At 32.0% G+C, this 23,896-nt stretch overlaps 1 long non-coding RNA gene and 1 pseudogene across 1 annotated transcript; both read right to left on the bottom strand.

Moving 5' to 3' along the window:
• Positions 1-83: 83 nt before the first annotated feature.
• On the bottom strand, positions 84-23,583 carry LOC136070295 (oxoglutarate-dependent flavonoid 7-O-demethylase 1-like; annotated as a pseudogene).
• Positions 7,840-10,142, bottom strand: LOC136070289 (uncharacterized). Its single transcript, XR_010631569.1, has 3 exons — positions 9,954-10,142; positions 9,792-9,842; positions 7,840-8,127 (listed from the first exon to the last, which is right to left on the bottom strand). It is a non-coding gene; the product is annotated as an uncharacterized LOC136070289 (long non-coding RNA).
• Positions 23,584-23,896: the final 313 nt, after the last annotated feature.

The raw sequence follows: 23,896 nt of genomic DNA, 5'->3' as shown, positions 1-23,896 counted from the left end.
AAATTCTATGCAATAGCCAATTTATTGCATGAGATGTAATACTTATGAATGGTNATAGATTAACAACACTCTCTCTCATGATTCGATTAACAACACTATCATACAAATTTGACCCGTCTTTTGTCAATATCGAGGGAGTCCACGTTTTGACACATTCAAATTCAAAATTATTTAGTATAGAAGTTTATTCCTCACTACTACCCCTTTACTTAAATGATACAACTTGATTGATTAAGTCCATTGTAGGGCTCACCATTAAATGCCCAATTTATGACAATTAGATTTTCAGGCTGTCAATGAATGAAACTTCAAGTTTTCGATTGAAAAAGCTATGAAAATACTCAGCATTTGTTAGCGTCTTGTATACAGGTGGGCTTCCTGACTTGATAAGCTTCTCTGCGGGTCCAATATCCAGAGACGGATTGGGATAGCAGAAAGTAACAATTGACATTCTTTGTTTTGAATTGTTCACCACTGCTCTATGATCTGGGGCTTTGTAATTCCCATTGCTTATAATCTGCATGATCAAAGCAAATGCTATAATTTTGTTAACTGTGTTTACCTTCCATTTGTACTTTTTCTACTGCATTCTTATAGTCTGTTATCTTCAAATAATTCGGGTGTACGTGGTTATGTATTTCAAGGAAGTAATCATTTATTTAATGACAAGGGATTTTACGGTACCATGACCCACTTTAAAATTTCAGAATATTAAAGAGATATTATACATAAAATAAAATTAAAAAAATTAAAAAAAAAAAAAAATCATAGTTAACGGTACATATCTACAATATTGCTATGACAATCTAACAAATATTAATATGCAAGTCATAGTATTTACCTCCATGATATGGCCAAGGTTTACAACAATTGCACCATTGACAGGTTCAACATTAACCCAGTGTTCGTCTTTCAAAACCTGCAATCCCGGCGTGTCGCCGCACTCAAGTAAGAGAGTTATACCGGAGATGTCAGCATGTGGATTAAGGCCAATAACACGTTCAGGTTCGGGACAAGGAGGATAGCAATTCATCCTTAATTCGTACGTTCCTTCTTCAAAAGTGTCACAAAATTTTTGAGCCTCAAGTCCAAGCCCCATGGTTATGAACCTTACGATGGAAACTGCCACATTCCTCATATCTTCAGAATAAGATTCCAGAGTTTCTCTAAAATTCAAACCAAATTGGGAAGAAAAAAACAAATTATACTCCAGAAAAGAAAAAAAAAATGTTAAGTACTTTTCCAAACTCAAAAATATGAGTGTAGAATCATTTATAATGGATAATGAATAAAAGGACTATTTATTATTATGTGAGTTCCACTTAGCTTGGCAAGTAAAATCTCTTATAATTGAATAGGGAAACTGGATTTAAATTTCACCTACAGTGAAAAAAAAAAAAAAAAAAAAAACCCACTTAATTCTTGAATTTATCGTAAGTGTAATTATTATAGCATCCAATCCTACCATATCTTCAACATATCTATATCTATATATTACTAAAAGCTGAAGCGTAGCATTAAATGTTGCTGCATTCAGGTTGTGCCATGTCAACATCCATGTCATTTCCACCCTTTTTTCCTACAATTTTAAAATAATTTTTTTTTAAAAAAATTTTAAAATCATAATAAATCTATAAATTTCAAAATAATAATAAACCTATATAATAAATCACAGCCCTATTTACACTATAAAGCCCATTTCTTATCTATTTAATTCCATCATAAAAGCCCAAACCCAAACCTTTTCAACTTAAAGGAAAAACAGGAAAATTGAAACCGTGAAAGAGGGTACACAGCGCAGGGAATGGTTTGACTTCTGCTATACGGTTTCACATCGTTTCAACCTAAGGAAAACCAGAAAGTCTGAAACCCTGAGGGAAGGAATCTAATACCATTTGAAATTGTGAAAATCTCCCCCACCTTCCTGCTCTACGGTTTCATAGTAACAGCTGCCCATCTATCTTCCTTCGTTTCTGTTTTCCTCTTCTCACAGTGTATAAATACTGACAAAACCTGGATGATTCGGTTGAGGTATCTCTAAATCCCAATTCCTTTTGTGCTCCATTCTTTTGCTTGATGTTTTTTGTTTCCCTTTTTTCATTTTGTTACTGCCTCTTTCGTGTTGTGGTGTGGATGATTGTTATGCTGAAATTTTGATTGCTAGGGCTTTTAATTGGAACTCTGAGTTGTACATTTTGTTACTGCCTCTTTCATGCTGTGGTGTGGGTGATTGTTTTGATTGCTGTGGTTCTTAATTGGAGCTCTGTTTTGACGGTTTGAAGGACAACCATACGGTTTGAACTTTTGCTATACGGTTTCACTTCTGCTATACCCAAAAAGACTAAAACCATGAAGGGAAGGAATCTTACCATTTGAAATTGTGAAAATCTACCCACCTTCGCTGCAGAAATACTGCCAATAGATTATCTTTTGATTTATATGAATTGTGTAGGCTATTCGAATAGTCTTATTTCGAATAGATTCAATACTAAAATTTCCCAACACAGTGTTTATACCTGTTATCTTTCAAAGAATGTAACCATTAGTTTCTTTCTATCATGGCTCTTTTGTAATTTGAATAAATTCCTATGTTGCTTTAGTTGTTATTTGTTTGAGCTAAATAATGACTGTTTTCTGCAATTAAACAACTGTGTAATTTAAATAAGTTCTTGCCTAATTTTGTTTGTATACCATGTTTTCGTATATTATATTTTTTTTCCCTGATTCAGTGATGAAATATTAATTTTCAATTACTTTGCATTCATTTGAGATTGCTTTTATTTGTTTATTTATTTTAAAAAGCTATATAAGAGTAAAGTTGTACATCTCATAAAGAAAATAATTTGAGAAGTATTCATATATAAGTTGGATTTTAATCTTATCCAAACCCAAATTTAAATTAAAGTGATTGAACAATTATTATTTGTAGTAATCGCAAATCTATGCAATGTGTTGAACAAATTTGCAGAAATGTGTAACATATAAACACTCAATCATTGATGACTCAATTTCTACATTGTTAAAGTGAAAACTAAAATATTAAAAAGACTCCATATATACCATGTAGAGATCATTAGCACCTATTATCACAAAAATATGTCATGACCCAACTTGAATTTTGAATTTGCAACCGTGACCGAACATGTTAATAACTTAATACCAAGCCTGTGTCAACTTTACATTGTATCTTGCCACATGCTGTGATGCAGAAGGCACATCATCCCCTTCCATAGTAATGATTTGGTAGCAAAACTGCCAATAGATTATCCGCTTAATGAATTGCTGCTCAGTTTTGAATTTTATGAATTGTGTAGGCTTTTCGGTTTTACTACCAAAATATAATGTAAGAGACATTGTGCTTACTTTTATATAGATTCAATACTGACAGAACCTGAAGAAAAATTCCCAACATAGTGTTTATACCTATCAAACTTTCATCCGAAACTATTGTGGGTCAACTTTCATGCCACAAGCTGTGATGCAAGAGGCACAATCGTCACTCTTCCATTTCATATCCTCACAAGCTGGATTGTTTCTTCAGTTTATGTAACCAAAAGAATTAAACAAAAGAAATATGACATTGTACAGTGATTTGCTTTGTTGGAAAATAAAAATGAATTGCCTAGCATGGTGTGGATGGTTGTTTTGATTGCTAGAATTTTTAATGAATTGCTCTGCCTTTTGGTTCAATACTGACAAAAACTGAAGAAAATTACAATGTCATATAAATCAATAGATTCATATAAACATTGTGACAATCATGTAGCTATATTGAATCTATATATTAAATCCGTCACATTTTATGTATAAATAGAGATTGTAAATATTTAAGCATGTATGTTGATGAAAAATGTACTGATTGTCAAACTACTCTTTGCTTGAAATGTTCGGGTTTCTTTTTTTCCTATTGGATATTTTTTTTTTGTCTGCATTGAACAGCTTGCTAAATACAGGTTTTGTTACAAAGCACAGTTTAATACATCAAGTTTTTGATTCATATTTGCATTTTTGGCGAATTGCGTGACTGTGGTTTCTATGATAGGTTACTTTCCCTATATCAGTATATTGTCTTGAAGGAAATCAAGTACTTACCTTAAACTTGACTTTAACTGAGTCCACTTCAGAGATGTATTCACGAATATAGTTCGTTTAAACAGCCATAAATATCTAGAGTGCAATCTTTTGCATCATTTTCCATATATGTGAAAACTCAGCAAACTTGATGGAGCTTTTAGAGGCTAGATTTGGAAGAATTTCTTCTAGCAGGTTTGTACCTGCCTCTCCTAATATTTAGAAATATTTTGGTCATTAATGTTAACTTGGAAAAATTAAAATTATAATGTCTTATTTTTGGCAATTGTTAACTTACAATTAATTTGGAAGACACAAGATGGAGTAAGAGGATCAGTTTGATATGCTTACACATTCTCTCTACACTTATCTCTCTAATGCTTTCATTCTTTGGTTCAAGATAGTAGAGGAAATGAGTAACCAAATTTTGACAGAGAAAAACTTGACGGAGCTTTCAAAGGTGCAGATTTGGAAGCTGTAGAAATGTCTTGATAAATGCATGCATACTTTTTTGAAGAGTGAGATATTTTTCTGATAGATTGAGAAATGAAACTAATGGGATAAAGATTGTAACAATTCTACCAGTTCGTTGTTTGTTGATTCTAATGTACTCTTTATTTCCCCTTTTGGTTCCAACATTAGTATTTGTCAAACGCTGAAACATAAAAAAATGAGAGCAAAAGTTGAAAAACTTCAATTCTTTTTTTTTTTTTTTTTTTTTTTTTCTAAGGAGAAAATTTGTCTTTTTAACTTTTTCTTTTAGTCGTATATAAGGTATTGCATCCCATGCAATAACCTAGCTATTGTAAGATAGTGCTTGGCTCCATCTGCTGGCTTTCACCAAAGGCTCTACAAAATGGAATTCATGCTATCACACAAGCTTTTATAAGCAATAAAAGCACTAGCATTATATAAGTAAGAGTTCTTATAAAATTTAAAAAAAAAAAAAAAAAATTACCAATGCACACCTAGATATTTTTTAAAAATATATGTACTAACTTTATAAGACAATTTAAGACATTAGAGTAAATTAAGAAATTTAAAGAAGTGCTTAACAAATTCTGATTCCACTAACAAACCAAACCCACATACATACACTTTTGGGGAATTATTTATTTCCGTTGTGTTTGTAAATTTTAGGCTCAAGCTTCCAAACACTAACAAACAACACTGAAAAACTGACCCACAAAACATAAAGGGTGAAAAAGAAAAGCCATATATATGACTCATATGTTTGTACTATTTCCTAAGCCGTTGCTAATTAGAAATATGGATTTATTTTGCCTCCATTTATTCTCTATGCACAAACAAAACAAAACAGAGATCTCCTTCTCTTCTGTTCTTAATGACAAAGACAACACTCACCACCCATGCTAATATGGACAGTTTATAAGATTAATTCCTTAAAACTTGGCTAATAAACTTTTACTTAAAAATTCAAAGAAGATAGTCACTTGATGCATTCACAGCTCGTAAATTTTAAACCCAAGAAGAGCAGATCCATAACACAACACTTTTTGCTGGTTAAGTTAGGTTTACACAATATCAAAAAAAGTTAGGGTTTAGGTTGGCAGATTCCTTTTTTTGTTTTATGCAAATCGATAATAGAATTTATTAAATAATATTAACATGTGTAATTAGAAAGAAAAAAAATAGGCATTCGTTTAAACCAAAACAAATGTCTTTCAATTTTATCTTTGGCAAGACTTGTAAGTGCTTAAACAAACATAAATACAAGAATTGCAAATATAAGTAGGGATGCATTATATTGTATTATTCATTCCCACCTACGCTGATGCAGCCACAAACAGAAAACAGGTATGTATTATTCATAATTCTTTCTTCATCTTCTATTATATATTTGGCTGGCTTGGCTAATTAGAGTTAGTAAGGGATAATTTAATTAGGGTTTGCAATTACATGCGCATGCAGGCGCAAAACGTGAATGGTTAAGAGGGTTTAGGGTTTAAGGGTTGAGGACCCCTTTCTTCCATTGAAAATGCTTTCACTGGTGCTAGTGAAACCTTTCAAGCTTTGGTCTATGATGCTATTCAAGATCAAGAGGTTAAATTTATTTGGGTCAAGCCCACCTCATACTCTAGCCAAGGTACCTAATTAATTAAAACCATTACTTATTCCATTCTGCTATTATTTTTTTCCTAAATTATTTTGATTTTGCTCCATCTAATATACTTTGTAACTTTGTCACATGCATTGCGTCCTACCTCATCTTAGTTTATTGATGAATTCATAGGTACGTACAGTAGGGTATTAGAAAGTTCAAGAGCTTGCAAACCAAAGGCTTGATAAGGTGCCACCACTACAAGAAAAAAGGGCTATTGTGGCGAGCCCGAAGCACCACTAAAGCCCAAAAAAGCGCCGCTAAAGGTACATTTGACCTATAGCAGCAGGTGCTATTGCGGCGGGCCATCCCGTCAGTGTTACAGTGCCACTATTGGTCAATTGCGCTGGCAACAAAAACCGCTGCAATAGATCTGCCATTTAGTGGCGCTTTTGGTCTATTGCAGCGGGCTAAAAACGGCCGCCATATGTGGTTGCCACTCGGTCATGTGGCCTTTTAGCGGCGGGATAGGGCTTCATGGAGAACATACCCTATGTACCTTTTAGCGGCGGTTTCACCCGCCGCTATAGATCTTCAATTATTTCTCATTTCTCTATTGTCCCTCTCTTCTCCCCCTGTTTGTACACAAAACCTAGCCAAACCCATACCCCTCTCTTTTCTCTCAGTTTGTGCACCAAACCTAGCCAAACCAATACCAAATTGGTGAGACATTCACAGAAAATATATACACAAATTTTGACTAATGAATCCATCAAACTCTTCTCCTGTACAAAACCAAACAAAATCACTGCCTCAGCACTACAAACAAATCTTACCCATCACTGATTCAGGCACATATACACAGTACATCCAAACCCTTTTGAAATCAACCCCAAAATCCCATTTTCAAAACCCTAATAGCCAAAGCTCAAAACACCTAGTACTCCATTTTACAATTCCAAATCAAAATTACTAAATCCACACAGCCAACAGAATACTCAATCCCTAAACTAACCAAACCAAAAACCAAACACAAAAGGGGGTTTGTTTATGAGGAAAAAAAAAAGAAAAAAAGAGAGAAATAAAGAATAAGATGCAGTGGCAGGCAGTTGTGGTGGTGCTGTTGAGCTCAGCTGCCATTTGTGGTGGCGTGGGCTTCGTGGTGTTTGGCCATGGCTGAACTTGAGAGAGAAAGAACTGAGAGAGAGAGAGAGAGAGAGAGAGAGAGAGAGAGAGAGAGAGAGAGAGAGCCAATGCAGTAAAGGCTCGCAGTGACTGTGGTAGAGAGAGAGAGAGAGAGAGAGAGAGAGAGAGAGAGAGAGAGAGCCAATGCAGTAAAGGCTCGCAGTGACTGTGGCTTGATGTGGTAGCCATGAGGTTTTGGAGGATTTGAGTTTAGGGTTAGGGAAAGATGAGAAAATTTGAGATGAGAGAAGATAGGTAGACCGAGAGAATCAGAGAGAGGAGATAGAGAATAGATATAAGCTTCAATGACTGACAAATTGGGATGGGCCTAACGGTGTTTAATTAGGACCAAATTGGTTTTAGGGACCAAATGGGTCAGTTTTAAAATTTGTTGGACCTAGTTGGTATTAATCCAAAACCTTAGGGTAGGTTAGTGAAATTTACCCAAATAATTACTATTATCACCATCCATCTATTAAAAATATATACCTATAGTTCAACCAAATGGAAAACCAGTCTCCTAGTCAAACAAAAATTACTAGTCAAGAAATAAATTACAGCCTTACTCAATATAGGCCATTGGAACAGAATCACCAACTCAAATACGAGTCTGCAGTAGTATTGTGTATCCACCTGTTCTATCTCTGGAACAAAACATTTGCCCAATGAAATAAATATAAGAATAATAACTGAAAAAGTAACAGGTTTGAGATTCACTTGTATCGATAAGCCAGTTTTGTAAATAGCTTGTGAATGACATCATCTTCTCACACAAAGGCTGCAGCACGCCTAGCAGCACAAAGGGAACCCTGTGATAAGAAAGGAACTAAATATATTAATAGGCATGAACATATTCAAAAAAAGATGGACTTCCCAATTGAAATGATGGATTGCCAATTTTCAGGATTTCACATTTCAATTCCTAGTTCACAAAAATAGTCAGCACAGTAAAACCTAGATTGGTTAACAAATTGAAAGACATAATCGGCTTCTTTAAATTAAAATTTTATGTTATTTCTTTAGATTAAGATACCAGTAGATTGCATGTAAAAAATTTTGGGATAGAATCTATTATTTAGAAAATGCAACATGAAAGCACCTAGAGAGAGAGAAGGAATCACAACTTGCAAGGCCCTCCACTCCAAAATTTATTAGGCCATTCGCAATACTATAATATAAATTTTCAAACTCAAACCTTCACTTCATGAAGTTGCACCTCCAAAACACTACATTTCAAAATATAAGAGTTTAGGATCCTCGAGGAGCTCGTTTTATAAAAAAAGACATTAATGATCATATTACTCTAACTTCTAATTTTTAAATAACTTTTAAGAAGAGCCAATGACTAGTAAATTAAGACTCTATAAAGAACTACATGTCACTCTATGCTACTCTAGGTATCACTGATTTTGGATCCAAAGAGTCATACTTGTAATCTTAAGAATGTGGCCCACACTACTACATTATTAGAAAAATTATTCTGTTGCTCATGAATTTTACATTAGGTTAAGGCTAAGAGACGAGGTGCTGATGCAGCTGGCTCCTCATACAAAGTTATTGAGCACTCAAATCAAGCCTTCAAAGCTGGGGGAAAATACCATATGATATAATCTCTTTTCAATAAACAATTAATAAAACTTCAACAGGGCAGCCACTCTTTTTTTCCCCTTTTACTTTCAAGGATCTTGCAATGTACATACCCTAAAATTAAACTCCATTCAACTTATGAAGAAAATATTTAAATCTTACAGTTGATTTCAATATTCATATATTAACAAGGACAGGATGATTCAATACTTCTTCACAAATAGCGGTTATAAGAATTTCAAGTCCACATTCCACACACTGAGGCATCAGGGTAGCACCCTTGGGAGCTTAAAGTATCTATAACTTGATCCTTGTGGTGAAGATTACATGAAGCACAGAGTTGCAACTTAAGGCCATTGTGAAATGTACTATGCCTATTATAAACCAACTAATTGTTTATTTCAGAAAATTTAAAAAAAATAAAATAAAATAAAATTTCTTTGTCATTCAAAGGTAACTAATCATTCATAATTATGTTGCCACCTAAATTTCTCCACCCATTTTGAGATTTTGTTTCACAGCAATAACACGAGAACAAATATGTGAGGGAGTTGGATCTATCGGCCTCAGTGCATTTATGAGATTATTGCAAACCTTATCAATATATGGCTTGGTTTTCAAAAATTATTATCATCTTTTTCACAAAAATAAATAAATAAACAAATAAACATTATATTGATTTCTTGCTTTATGTGATTCAATTCCATACCATCCAAATAGTAAACTAACACACATCATAATATGCACATAAGTACACTCAGCTAGCTTCATTTTCCTGGATAAATTTCAGTTACCAAACAACATGCCCAGGTAAATTGCATCAAGAAAACAACACTAAACCATTTAAAGAACGCTAAATTAGCACAAACCAACCCATTACATATACCTCTTTTCCAAGCTGCACCATGCTATCAGCAAGCCGCGGAATTTCTTTTGCCTGCAAATTTTAGAAAAAAAAAATCCTTCAATTAATTATTAAAAAAAAAAAAATAGATTTCCCAAATCCATAACCCCAGTCAGCAGAAACTCCATTGCCAGCCACCGTGACCTTGATCTCCCACCACGACGGTACCAGAAACTCCATCGCCGTTTCGATCATCATCGTCACAATCACCATCATCACCACCACCAAGCTCAACAACCACGAAAATCGGCGACAACACAAAAATCGAAGGCTTTGGGACCGAGAATCCTAGAAAGAGATGAGTGAAGTGGGAGAGAGGGGATGGGAATGAGGAGGGCGCTGAATGAGAAAGAGATGTGTAGGGTTTTTTATGTTTAGTTTTAAATAGAACCAAAACGACAAAGTTTTGACAATAGTAACTTAAAAAATGAAAAGAAAAAAAAATAACAAAAGGCTATCAAGGAGGTTAGAACCATGGACGACCTTGAAAAATATGCATAGCACACACGTTAACCACTAAGGCAACATACGTTTTAGTTGTTCATTATTATTATCTATATATAATATAAAAATGATATTTTTGACTTACTTAAGAATTAGAATTAAAAAATAATTATAATTTTTTTTACTTAGAACTCACATTATATATATATATATATATATTTTTACATATAAAAAGGACTCACTTTAGGTTTCAATACAAAGAAAAAGAAAAAAGAAACACTCACATAAAAAATAAAAAATAAAAAATAAATAGGATGAAGGAAAAAAGAGAGAGAGACTCCTGTTAGGACTTTTTCACTATTTAGTTTTAAAAAGACCAGACATCAGAATTTTTTTTTTCTTTTTAAAAAGAACGCACTTTAGATTTTTTTTTTTTTAACTTTAAGTTTAAGGAAAAGAGAGAGAGAGAGAGAGAGAGAGAGAGACTCTTATTAAAACTCCCCCACTATTTAGTTTAAAAAATTAAAATGATGATAAATATATGAAGAATGAAAAATATATCAAGTTTGATCACCTTGAAATTTTGTAAGCATGAAAAATATGAAGATAATGTAATCTAACGGTAGATTTGTCAAAATTCACATCGAATTAAGAAATATAGGGTTAGGTTCAAGTTACACTTGATGTAACTCTAAAAAATGTTACACCAACCAATAACTTATTGTTAAATTTATATTTTGAAAATCCAACCGTTGGATCACATTTTCTATATGTTCTTAACATGTGTGCCAATTTTCATGCCAATCGGATGTAATTTACCATTTGATCTTTAAACTCATCTTTTATGCGTTATTTGAAACAACAAAAACTTGAATTTAAACAATTAAATGATGACATAGCTATTGATCTTTGATCACCTTGAAATTTGTAAGCATGAAAATATATATGAAGATAATGTAATCTAACAGTAAATTTGTTAAAATTCACATCGAATTAAGAAATATAGGGTTGGGTTCAAGTTACAATTGATGTAACTCTAAAAAATGTTACACCAACCAATAACTTATTGTTGAATTCATATTTTGAAAATGTAACCGTTGGATCACATTTTCTATATGTTCCTAACATGCATGCCAATTTTCATGCCAATCAGATGTAATTTATTATTTGATCTTTAAACTCATCTTTTATGCGTTATTTTAAACTACAAAAACTTGAATTTAAACAATTGAATGATGACATAGCTATTGATCTTTGATCACCTTGAAATTTTGTAAGCATGAAAAATATATGAAGATAATGTAATCTAATGGTAGATTTGTCAAAATTCACATTGAATGAAAAAAATATAGGGTTGGATCAATTTACACTTGATGTAACTTTAAAAAATGTTACACCAACCAATAACTTATTGTTGAATTCATATTTTGAAGATCCAACCGTTGGATCACATTTTCTATATGCTCTTAACATGCATGCCAATTGGTTGTAATTTACCATTTGATCTTTAAACTCATCTTTTATGCATTGTTTTAAACTACAAAAACTTGAATTTAAACAAATGAATGATGACATGGCTATTAATTTTTGATCACCTTAAAATTTGTTAAGCATGAAAAATATATGAAAATAATGTAATCTAACGGTATATTTGTCAAAATTCACATTGAATGAAGAAATATAGGGTTGTGATCAATTTACACTTGATGTAACTCTAAAAATGTTACACCAACTAATAACTTATTTTTGAATTCGTATTTTGAAATCCAAATGTTAGATCAGATTTTCTATATGTGCTTAACTTGCATGAAAATTTTCATCCCAATCGGATGTAATTTACCATTTGATCTTTCAACTCATTTTTTATGCATTATTTTAAACTACAAAAACTTGAATTTAAACAATTGATTGATGACATGACTATTAATCTTTGATCCCCTTAAAATTTTGTAAGCATGAAAAATATATGAAAATAATGTAATCTAACAGTAGATTTATTAAAATTTACATCGAATTAAGAAATATAGGGTTGGGTTCAAGTTACACTTGATGTAACTCTAAAAAATGTTACACCAACCAATAACTTATTGTTGAATTCATATTTTGAAAATCCAACTATTAGATCAAATTTTTATATGTTCTTAACATGCATGCTAATTTTCATGCCAATTGGATGTAATTTACCATTTGATCTTTAAACTTATCTTTATGCGTTATTTTAAACTACAAAAACTTGAATTTAAATAATTGATTGATGACATGGCTATTAATCTTTGATCACCTTGAAATTTTGTAAGCATAAACAATATATGAAGATAATGTAATCTGACGGTAGATTTGTCAAAATTTACATTGAATTAAGAAATATAGGGTTGGGTTCAATTTACACTTGATGTAACTCTAAAAAATGTTACACCAACGAATAAGTTATTGTTGAATTCATATTTTGAAAATCCAACCGTTGGATCAGGTTTTATATATGTTCTTAACATGCATGCCAATTTTTATGTCAATCAGATGTAATTTACCATTTGATCTTTAAACTCATCTTTTATACGTTATATTAAACTACAAAAACTTGAATTCAAACAATTGATTGATGACATAACTATTAATCTTTGATTACCCTGAAATTTTGTAAGCATGACAAATATATGAAGATAATGTAATCTAACGGTAGATTTATCAAAATTCACATTGAATTAAGAAATATAGGGCTGGGTTCATATTACACTTGGTGTAACTCTAAAAAATGTTACACCACCCAATAACTTATTATCGAATTCATATTTTGAAAATCTAACTGTTGGATTACATTTTCTATATGTTCTTAACATGCATGCAAATTTTCATGCCAATCTGATGTAATTTACAATTTGATCTTTAAACTCATATTTTATGCGTTATTTTAAACTACGAAAACTTGAATTTAAACAATTGATTGATGACATGGCTATTAATCTTTGATCACTTTGAAATTTTGCAAGTATGAAAAATATATGAAGATAATGTAATCTAACGGTAGATTTGTCAAAATTCACATTGAATTAAAAAATATAGGGTTGGGTTCAATTTACACTTGATGTAACTCTAAAAAATTTGTACACAATCCAATAACTTATTGTGGAATTCATATTTTTAAAATCCAACCATTGGATCAGATTTTCTATATGTTCTTAATATGCATGCCAATTTTCATGTCAATCGGATGTAATTTACCATTTGATCTTTAAGTGGGAAGGCAAAAAAAGTAGTGGGAAATTTAAAGGTCTATTGTGGCGTCCAACCTGCCACAAAAAGGAGTACATATTGCTGCGAGTCAATGACCCGCAGCTATATCTAAGCTTAATGCCGCTAAAACAGGTCTATTGCGGCGGGTCATTGGCCCGCCGCTATAGTACGCCGCAAAGTACTAGAACTATTGCGGCGGCATATAGAACGCCGCAATAGATCTCATGTATAGCGGCGGGCCAAAAACACACTGCAATAGGCGACATATAGCGGCAGTTTTTGCACCCGCCGCAATAGCTCGTTTTTCTTGTAGTGTGTGCACACTTAGATATATATGCAAGAGATGACTTGGACCAGATTGTGACCAATACACCTTCCAATCCTTCTCTTCGTGTACCCTTGATTGATATGAACAAGTTGGTCAACCTAGAGTCCCATGAAAAAGAACTCCAAAAGCTTCACTTTGCATGCCATGAATTAATGGGGAGTTTTTTGAGGTAATTAATACTAGAACATTAGGTAGTACTTCTTGGGAAATATTTTTCTTAGTGATTTCTAAAGTATGCTTGTTTGTGGCTTTTGTAGTTCATGAAGCTCTTCCTATATTGATCAAAATTCACCTATTATAAATGCAACTTTCTTTTTCTTCTTCCTACTCTTTGTTCACATTAGGCAGTACTAGCTTCAAGACTCAAGAGCTCTTGAAGACAAATTAGATGTCAACAAAGTGATAATAATTGACTTATATATGTGCTTAAATAGATTATGTTTTTTATACAAGATAAAAATTTTATTCTAACCTAATCTAAGTGTATTATGTTAACATAATTGCATGTACAGAGTTCACGTTATAGTTAAATGCTATCTCAAAAATATTTAGTATTTAAAAAAAAAAAAAAATGCTGTCTCATTATAACTACTCTTAATTTCCATATACTATTTAATTAGCTAGATGATGAAACGCTATGATTTATTATACTGTTAAAATTATGTATGTCGGCTTATATGATATTCAGTAAAAGCTTAAACTAAGAGCAAACAGCCAATCAGGTATGGTATTATAGGGTAACACCCAAAATAAATCTTTCTTAATGGAAGTAGGTTAGTTAACCACGTAATTTCAAGATTCAATGTACACGGCCAGCCGAAGGAAATTACTAAACAATTGAGAAATTAAAGTTCCCCATGAACCATACAAAACATAAATTCTAATTTATGAAATAATAAAAAAAAAGAAAAAATTAAATATGAAGTAATACATAATTATAAAAAAAAAAAAAAAAAAAAAAAAAAAAAAAAAAAAAAACAAAAAAAAAAAAACACCATCATGCCCACATGATGTGCAAGGATAGATAAACAACACTCTCAGTCTCTCATGATTCGATTAACAACACTACTATACAAATATGGCCCGTCTTCTGTCAATATGGAGGGAGCCACGTTTTGACACATTCAAATTCAAAATTATTTAGTATAGAAGACTATTCCTCACTACTACCCCATTACTTAAATGTTACAACTTGAGCTGAAGGGCAACTGACCTTTTAGATTAAGTCCAATGCAGGGTTCACCATTCAATGCCCAATTTATGACAATTAGATTTTCAGGCTGTCAATGAATGAAACTTCAAGCTTTCGATTGAAAAAGCTATGAAAATACTCAGCATTTGTTAGGGTCTTGTATACAGGTGGGCTTCCTGACTTGATAAGCTCTCTGCGGGTCCGATATCCACAGATGGATTGGGATAGCAGAAAGTAACAATTGACATTTTTGTTTGAATTGTTCACCACTGCTCTATGATCTGGGGCTGTGTAATTCCCATTGCTTATAATCTGCATGACCAAAGCAAATGCTATAATTTTGTTAACTATGTTTACTTGCATTTGTACTTTANTTTATTCCCTTTTAGTTTTTACATAGAAGTAAGAACATAGAATTTGTATTTTAATTTTTTGTGTTTTTGTGTATGCATATCCACATTCTTGCACACAATATATACATGATCAACTTATATAGTTGCATGGCTAGATAGTTTAGCAAATACCTATTAGTAACATTCAACATTTTTTTTTTTATGAATTAGTTTATGTAACATGCCTCATTAAATAGATCAATCATCAAATATTTAGAAAGAAATTATAAGTAGCATGTAACTTTGCAATATGAACGTTAGACTTGCATATCTCTTTTCCAACTACAAAATGTATCAATAATGAGAAACACTATTTGAAAGGCAATTTAATTGGAAAATAATTGCGCTTGCTGAAGGAGGAATAAAGATTCATAAATTTGCTTTTGCAAGTTTGGAATGGAGTATTTTTAAAGGCTATGATTATGGATTCATCAAACTTGCAACATTTAACCATTTAAACTTGCTATTTAAGTACATGAATATTAGGAATTAATCTTATAGTTTTCATCAATCTAGAGGAAGATGAATTTAAAAAAATGAAGTTCTTGAACATTTTTCTGAATTTTCCCGTGCATCGCACGGGTTAGCGACTAGTATAAAATAACTACCGTACATCCGTGATGCGATAGCCACTTTATAAATATAAGTGCTTGTAGAATGTGAGGGGCAAAATCTGGTGTTCAAGTCTCCAAGAGTTCACACACATATACACTTAGATCAAGTTAGAATAGAATTTCTATTTTGTATAAAAAATAAACAAAAAACATATATAAAATAAATAAAAAGACCTTCTATGTTAGAATATCCTAGATATTTTAGGAATACCGTTAATACTATGGACAATGATTTTGTATTCTTATCTTATGGTATTATTCTTATACTTTGGGAAAAGGGAAATCCACCTCACCCATGATGACTTCGATAAATTTATGCTTAAGCTAGCATCCCATCATATGAGCATATTGCCAGTTGTCTATATCTATATGCATAAATCGTACGTGTATGTATATCAATTGGTCAAACTTATGACTCAGTTAGAATTTACCTGAACTCTTGAGGGTTTTTTGGCCAGAAATTCAAACTTCTATCTTGAAGGGGAAGAGTTTTAAGGAACATCATGTCATTCCACTCCAACTTTTGTTCCTCTGAAGTCACAAATGCCTGACCATAACCTTCGAGACTTCTGTTTTCTGGGCCCAACGTTTCTTCTCTTGCAAAGGAAGGTCAAAGAACTCTTGAACTTGCTGTCTCATTTTGCTTAGTGATTCATCAAAAACTCCATGGTTTATTATCTGCAAGATTAAGGAATAAACAAACAATTGAATCATGTTTAATGTTTAGTAATGATTAGTACATACGGTGTTTCAACCCCATTAAACATCATCATATATGATTGGACTGGTAATGCATTATTAACACTCAAAATTGACTTGTTTGGATCTTTCCTGAAATTGAAATTTGCCCTACTGTGGGAATTCGGTAGGATAGCTATGGATTGAGTTAAGTGATTCATTTCCAACTAGCACATGTAACACAGGTCTCACCATATTGACATCTCTTACTAGTTAGTATATAAGAGAGAGAGAAATATTACTCTTATTATTTTGTTTTATTTTTGTACCAGAACTCTTATTTTTTTTATTGAACAAAAAATAAAAGAACTTGCATATGAGTTTATTGTCTCGGACACTCCAATTCACTTGAACCCTATTAATTAATGATGTGGGATTATATATCCATAGGACAAAATGGGCTTCTGCCCTTTTCAGCCAAATTAATTAGCTTTATGCCCCCCTTCCCAAACTAAGTAGGGAAATACCCCTCTTTTAAAACTCGATTTATGATAAATCGAGTTAGGCCCTATGGTGGCCTTTTTAAGGAGCCTATAGTTACGTTTTAAGGACCTATAGTGACGTTTTTTAACTCGACTTCAGTGAAATCGAGTTATAGGGAATGAAATTGACCTATAGTGGCGTTTTTTTCCTATAACTCGATTTCATTGAAGTCGAGTTAAAAAAACATCACTATACGTCCTTAAAACGTCACTATAAGCTCCTTAAAACGCTACTATAGGGCTTCAAATTTTTTTTTTTTTTTAACTCAATATATCATAAATCGAGTTTTAAAAGAGAGACATTTCTCTATTTAGTTTGGAAGGAGGGGCATAAAGCTAATTAATTTGACTGAAAAGGGCAGAAGCCCATTTTGTCCTATATCCATACAATTAATGGATCATGTCAATGCTTGAACTCTCAACTTCGGACACAAATGGTGAAAAAGTGTAGTTAGGCTTCTTGCCACTAAAACACCTCCATGGGTGGTGCTTTCTATATAATTACCCCCTTGTAGTAATAATAATAATAATAATAATACTACGAAGTAATTACTTTCGACTCAGCCGACAAGCTTTCGATTCTTTTTGACTCTGTTGAAAAATCAAATTAGCATAACTGAAGGGGGCAAAAAGTCTTATTGTCTTGGCAAACGTTATGGACTTTTGGCTAACAAATTGTCAATCAGAAGACATTCATGTCATGAATGCATTCCTTGTCTACTCAAACAATTTTACTCTCTCTTTTTTTTTTTCTTTTTTTTTTTATAGAAAAATATGAAAAACTATTGGTCAAAGGGCAATAAAAATTTCTTTAAAAAAAAAAACTTTTAAAACACTCTCCCTTCAATTTTACGCTACAACATTAAAAAAGAGCTGTATAATAATGTTGGTAGTTAAATTATTCTCAGTGAGTCAAGATAGCTGCACAGAAAATTTGGCTGTCTCTATCGCATCTTCTTGACTGGAATTTTCTTTTCTATCCTTACACGTCATGCAGGCATGACGGTGTTTTTTTAAATCTATAATCTATTACTTCATTTATAGAAGAAGAAAAAAGGAAAAAGCAAAATATTTTATTATTTCATAAATTAGACTTTATGCATGTATTTTTTTATGCATGTATGGTTCACGAGGAACTGCTTTCTCAATTGTTTAGTAATATCCTAAAGTGCACGACATTGAATTTTGAAATTAAGTTTGTAATTGGTCAACTAATTTACTCTATTAAGAAAGATTTATTTTGCGTGTTACCTTATAATTTATGATTATTTGTTCAAAACCATAACCAGATGAGTATTGGTTGTTCACACTTCATTTAAGTAGACATAATTGTACGTAACACAAGTATAAATTATTGCATTTCATTAACAAGCTAATTAATTATATATATATATATATATATGGAAAACAAAGAATAATAATATAACTAACTAGTCGCTAACTCGTGCGATGCACGAGATAGTTAAATAAATATTTAATTAATCAACCTCACATTAAAAGAAAAGGCTAGTTAAATAAATATTTAGTTAATCAACCTCACATTAAAAGAAAAAGCTAAAAGAATCAAGGAAAGGCTGATTTGTCCACCAAGGAAAAAAAAAAAAAAAACATTGAAAAAGAAAGAACGAAAAAACTTTTTTTTATAGAAAATAATGTTGAAAAACATTTGTATGTTTACTTGGCTCAAGGTCAAAATCCAAATTCAATTTTGAAACAGTGAAAACACACTTCATATTAATTGTAAATTAGTCTCACTACATAAATTCACTTTTCGCTCTAATGTATTTTGTAGATCAAATACTGTCAAAAGAATTCCAATAGACACTATTGCCACATCTATATTTGTTGTAGGCATTTAATTTACATAGAAGCCAATAGCAACCGCAATAGCTATCACGGATGCTCAATGCTATGACAATTTAGATCCAAACATTCTCCTTCTAGAATCTCATCTCTTTTCTTTAAACCTGCATATCAAGCTTTGTGAACATGCATCCCCCTCATCTTCATGGAAGAACAAAAGAAAATGAAGATGATTACTTTATATTTATTGGCTGCTTTGCAAAGGAATACCACTCCTTCAACTGATGGCGTAAGTGTAGCCAATACATAATAATCACCAAAGGCAATGGTGAAATTGACCAAAACATCAATTACAGATCTAAAAATAACATGTATAAATACAACAACAACAACAACAACAACAACAAAAATACGCTTTACAATTAATGCCAAGTGCATGTTCTTCCCAAATGATCTCTTAGGCAACCCCTTTTATGTTGACCATAGACAAACCCAATTTCCTAAATCAAAACCAATCCACCACAACATCAAAACCTAAGTCATATTTAAAATCCAAATTTTCAAAACGGAAAACAAAAACCTTACCAGTGGATGTATATAGAGGGTTGTATATAGAAATGGACCCAAATTAGGGTTTCAACCACTATAAAACCAATTCTAATTCAAAACCAAATCTACCACAATTACATACAATGCATTTAGTGAGTCATTGTGGTGTAATGCATGGACTTGTTTGATAAAATATGTCAAAGTATCTGTGTGGAATTGGGGGAAGGAGAAATAATTTGAAAGCAATGGGATAATATTACTATATTATTTTCATGGACTCTTGCCATGCTTGGTTAGTTAACAGTCAATGACATTTTTTGTTTTAATGTAGGATGAGAGCATGGGTGGTGTTTTAGTGTGTTAGCAATTCCTATGAGAACTAAAACCAAGAGACACAAACCATGAAGTTGACTTAAAATAATGCGATTATAACTATCAAATTCTAAATAAATAAAGCAAAAGGGAGTGAGAATTTTTTCAAACAGGCGGTGTACATGTTCTAAATGGGAGTAAAATAGTCTTTTCATTCCCATTTAACACATTTTATTTCTGATATTGTTAGGTGTACTGGAGGCGTGTTAGAACATGTTTCAATTCCCAATTAGTCAACAGCAACATAAATCTATTATACAAAGAGCTAGAATTTCCACATTACTCTTAACCAAAATTTGGAACGCTTATAGTTCTCTATTAAGAAAATTATAACTCACAGTTCTAGTTGGGAGTTGCAATACAAATTCTCACCAACCGTACCTGCTATAATTCAAAGATAACCCAAAACAATCAACTTATAGCAACTAATAACCTGAAATACTAAACTTAACAGCATAATAACATATAAAGTATGCAATAAAAAATTCCATACTTTTTCAACCAATCCAAACATATTCTAATTTTTACCAATCCAAAAAAGAGGACTTTCACAAAACAAATGTAAATTTTTTACCAAACCTTTAATCTACATTGATTCTAATTTCATTGAGACATTTTGTCAAACACTTAGGGTTGGCCTATTTTCACAAAGGATATCAATTCTTATATCATTCTTTCAACCATTATACCAATAAAAACATGTGAGAGAGAGAGAGAGAGAGAGAGAAAGCAGGAAATCTAGTGAATTTGTCGAACAAAATTGGATTTTGAATAACATAGCTCTTCAAATTGATCATCCTACTACAGTTCCATCTTCATCATTCAACCTTAATCAAAACCAATAACCCAAATACATAAATCAAACACAATCAACCCAAAATAAAAAAAACTTCAATACTCTTGGTGGTAGACTAAAATAAAATTTCAGCTTACAGAGATTTACAAATGATGTGAACTTTACATTAGAATCTTTGTTTTCCCCAAAAGAAAATACATCTTTTCTAAGCACAACTCATTTTGGCATAAAAGTAAACCACAATCAAGTGACAAAATCAGAAGTTCTCAAAGCTTTAAATCAAAACAGTTAGAAACTAAAAACAGAGTTCAGAAAATTTCATGTCCCAAATCATTTCATTAAGCAAAACATTGAAGCCAACCACACAAACACAAAAACCTAGTTACAGAATACAAAATCGACAAAACAATATGAAACAGATAGCATTAATTTCAACGAAGCTTAAACACATACATAGTATGTACACATATACACACAAACAGAACACAAATATACATACAGATCAAACGAACTCAAAAGTAAAATCAACTCAACAGATCAAATGAGTAGTGAAGACCAAACGGTTCATCGAAAAAATTCAACAACAAAAAAATGATCAAATCAGAATCAAGCAGATCAGTAACTGACGGTTCATCGAAAAAATTCAACAACAAAAAAAATGATCAAATCAGAATCAAGCAGATCAGTAACCGAACAAAATTTACAAAACCCTAGTTATATTTCTAGTCCACTGAAAATCCATACAGATTTTACTCAAAGTCCTAATTCAACCATCTGATGCAATCTGCCCAGTTTTGATGGTTGTCGTCAGCGCTCAAAGGTGGAGATCAGTGATGCCTTCTTTCTATTTCGGACCTGACAGTGTGGAGATGGCTTCTTGGCGAGATTTGATTTTCAGTGTTGGGTTTTGGGGAAGGAGAGGGTAGAGAAATAGAGAAGAGAGGAACGGCAGGGGTCTGCGGTTTGGGTGTAAAAGAAGATTGATTTTGTATTTATCAGGTTTTGAAAAAGAATTTTTTTGCGTTTATATATATTTATTATTATTTTTTTTTTTTGGGTTTCAGAAAGTTTTTTTTTTTTTTTTTAATATTGTGCTGACGTGAGAAATTATGGGAGCCTCCAAAGTTTCGGTTTTATATATATATATATATATAATATTGCATCTTAATGCACTGTAACATGAACTCTGCACATGAACAAATGTAATCTATTTGAGCCAAATAGATAAGTCAACAATTAATTATTATCACTTTGTGTACATTTGGCCCTAGCTTAAAAGGCTAGGTTATTTTACTATTTAACTTATTTTTTTTATTATTTATGAACCCCACTGCACTTTTTGGTATTATTCATGGGTCTCACTGTACTATTTTAGCTATCTTTTACCTTTATTTTCAATACTTTCAACAAAAAGTTTTCAGTTTTAGCAAAATGATCCCAAATAGATCCTTTGTTGTACATCTAGGGCCCGTTTGGATGCAGCTGAAAGCTGAAAACTGAAAACTGAAAACTGAAAACGCTGTAGTAAAATAATTTTTAAATGTGTGAATAGTATCGTGAGACCCATTTTTAATGAAAAAATTGCTGAAGAGTGAAAATTGTGGGTCCATGAACAATGCACAAATGTACTGTTCATTGACAAAAGTCAACAAGTGCGGCTACTGTTCATTAAACAGTAGCTGCACAGTAACCGTGAACAGTGCATCACAGTTGAAAAAGTCTTTTTATACGGCTGAAAGCAAAAAAAAAAAAAAAAAAGGAAAAAAACGCAAACGCAAATCGTAAACGGGCTGCCCAAACGGTCTCCTAATTTGTCTTCAAGAGCTGTTGAAGACTATAAGTTTTTTTTTTTTTTTTTTTTTTTTTTTTTTCATTTTTAGAGTTTCAACCTATGGTATCCACTATTAATGATAGTTTTTTATCATCAAACCAAAACACCAATCAGTTTTTTATGTATGCGAATATTGAACCCTAAATCTTTTATTCAACCATTAGATACTTTATCAATTAAGCTAATTGGAACCCAAGAAAACTATAAGTTATTGGTTCTAGTTCTTATCATATATAAAGTTGTTTTAAGAAGAAAGTATGGTCTTTTGAATCTCATTAATTAGTAAATGATTTGGAGAATAAAGATAATAGAAGAAGAAAGAGAAAGTGCAATTATGAAAGGTGAATTTTGATCAATAGGAAGACAATAGGAAGAGTTTCATTAGTATATGAAATACAAAAGCTATAAACGGGCTTTTTTTGATTAGAAATCTCTAAGCAAAATATTCCTCAAGATCAATATTTTTCTAAGGTGGTGAAGGAAAATGAAGGAAAAGCAATATATAGTGCCTAATGTTCTTGTATTATAAGAAGAAGAAAGAACAACAACAGCAACAAAAAAGAAGTACTGCCTAATGTTTTTTGTATTAATTACCTGAAAAACTCCCCATTCTTGACAGCAAAGTGAAGCTTTTGGAGCACTTTTTCATGGAATTCTGGGTTGACGGACTTGTTCATATCAATCAAAGGTACACGAAGAGAAGGATTGGAAGGAGTAGTCTGGTCCAAGTCATCCCTTACATATCTAAGTGGCACCTTATCAAGATTTTGGATTGCAAGCTCTTGAACACTTGGAACTGGTGGAGACCACTCAAGGCTCTCTGAAGGTGCCAAAGCCATTTCTCAAACTCTTTTGGTTTGGTTTAATGAAAATGGATATTTTGCTCCTAGTACTAGTACTCAAAACCCTTTATATAACATCTTCAGAGTATACCAAAGATAATTATTAACAAATTAAGAAAGAGAGTGTTGTTTTTGGCTTTTTTTATTACCTCTTTTGGTGTCATAATGAGGTTTGAGAATATTAAAAACCCCGCGTGTTGAATAAATTGCTCCAAAAGTTTCGAGGTTGAATATTCAGCTATAGGCTATAAAGTATATAGGTTAGGACCTGTCTAAGACTTAATTAGTGTTCACGTTATTGTCGTGGACTAAGATTCACATTCTCTCTTCAACAACCAAAAAAAAATTACTTCGTTGTTGTTAAACAAAAGGAAACAAAAACATGATTAAAAAAAAAAAAAAACAGTTCAGTAATCCTTTTTATTTAAACTAGTTTGAGTGGCACGTGCTGCCCCTTGAGTGAGAAATTTAAA

Source organism: Quercus suber, unplaced genomic scaffold (assembly GCF_002906115.3).
Source record: "Quercus suber isolate HL8 unplaced genomic scaffold, Cork oak 2.0 scaffold_224, whole genome shotgun sequence".
NCBI classification, from domain to species: Eukaryota; Viridiplantae; Streptophyta; class Magnoliopsida; order Fagales; family Fagaceae; genus Quercus; species Quercus suber.
The sequence above is the reverse complement of the archived record's forward strand: the minus strand, read 5'-3'. Positions and strand labels throughout refer to the sequence as shown.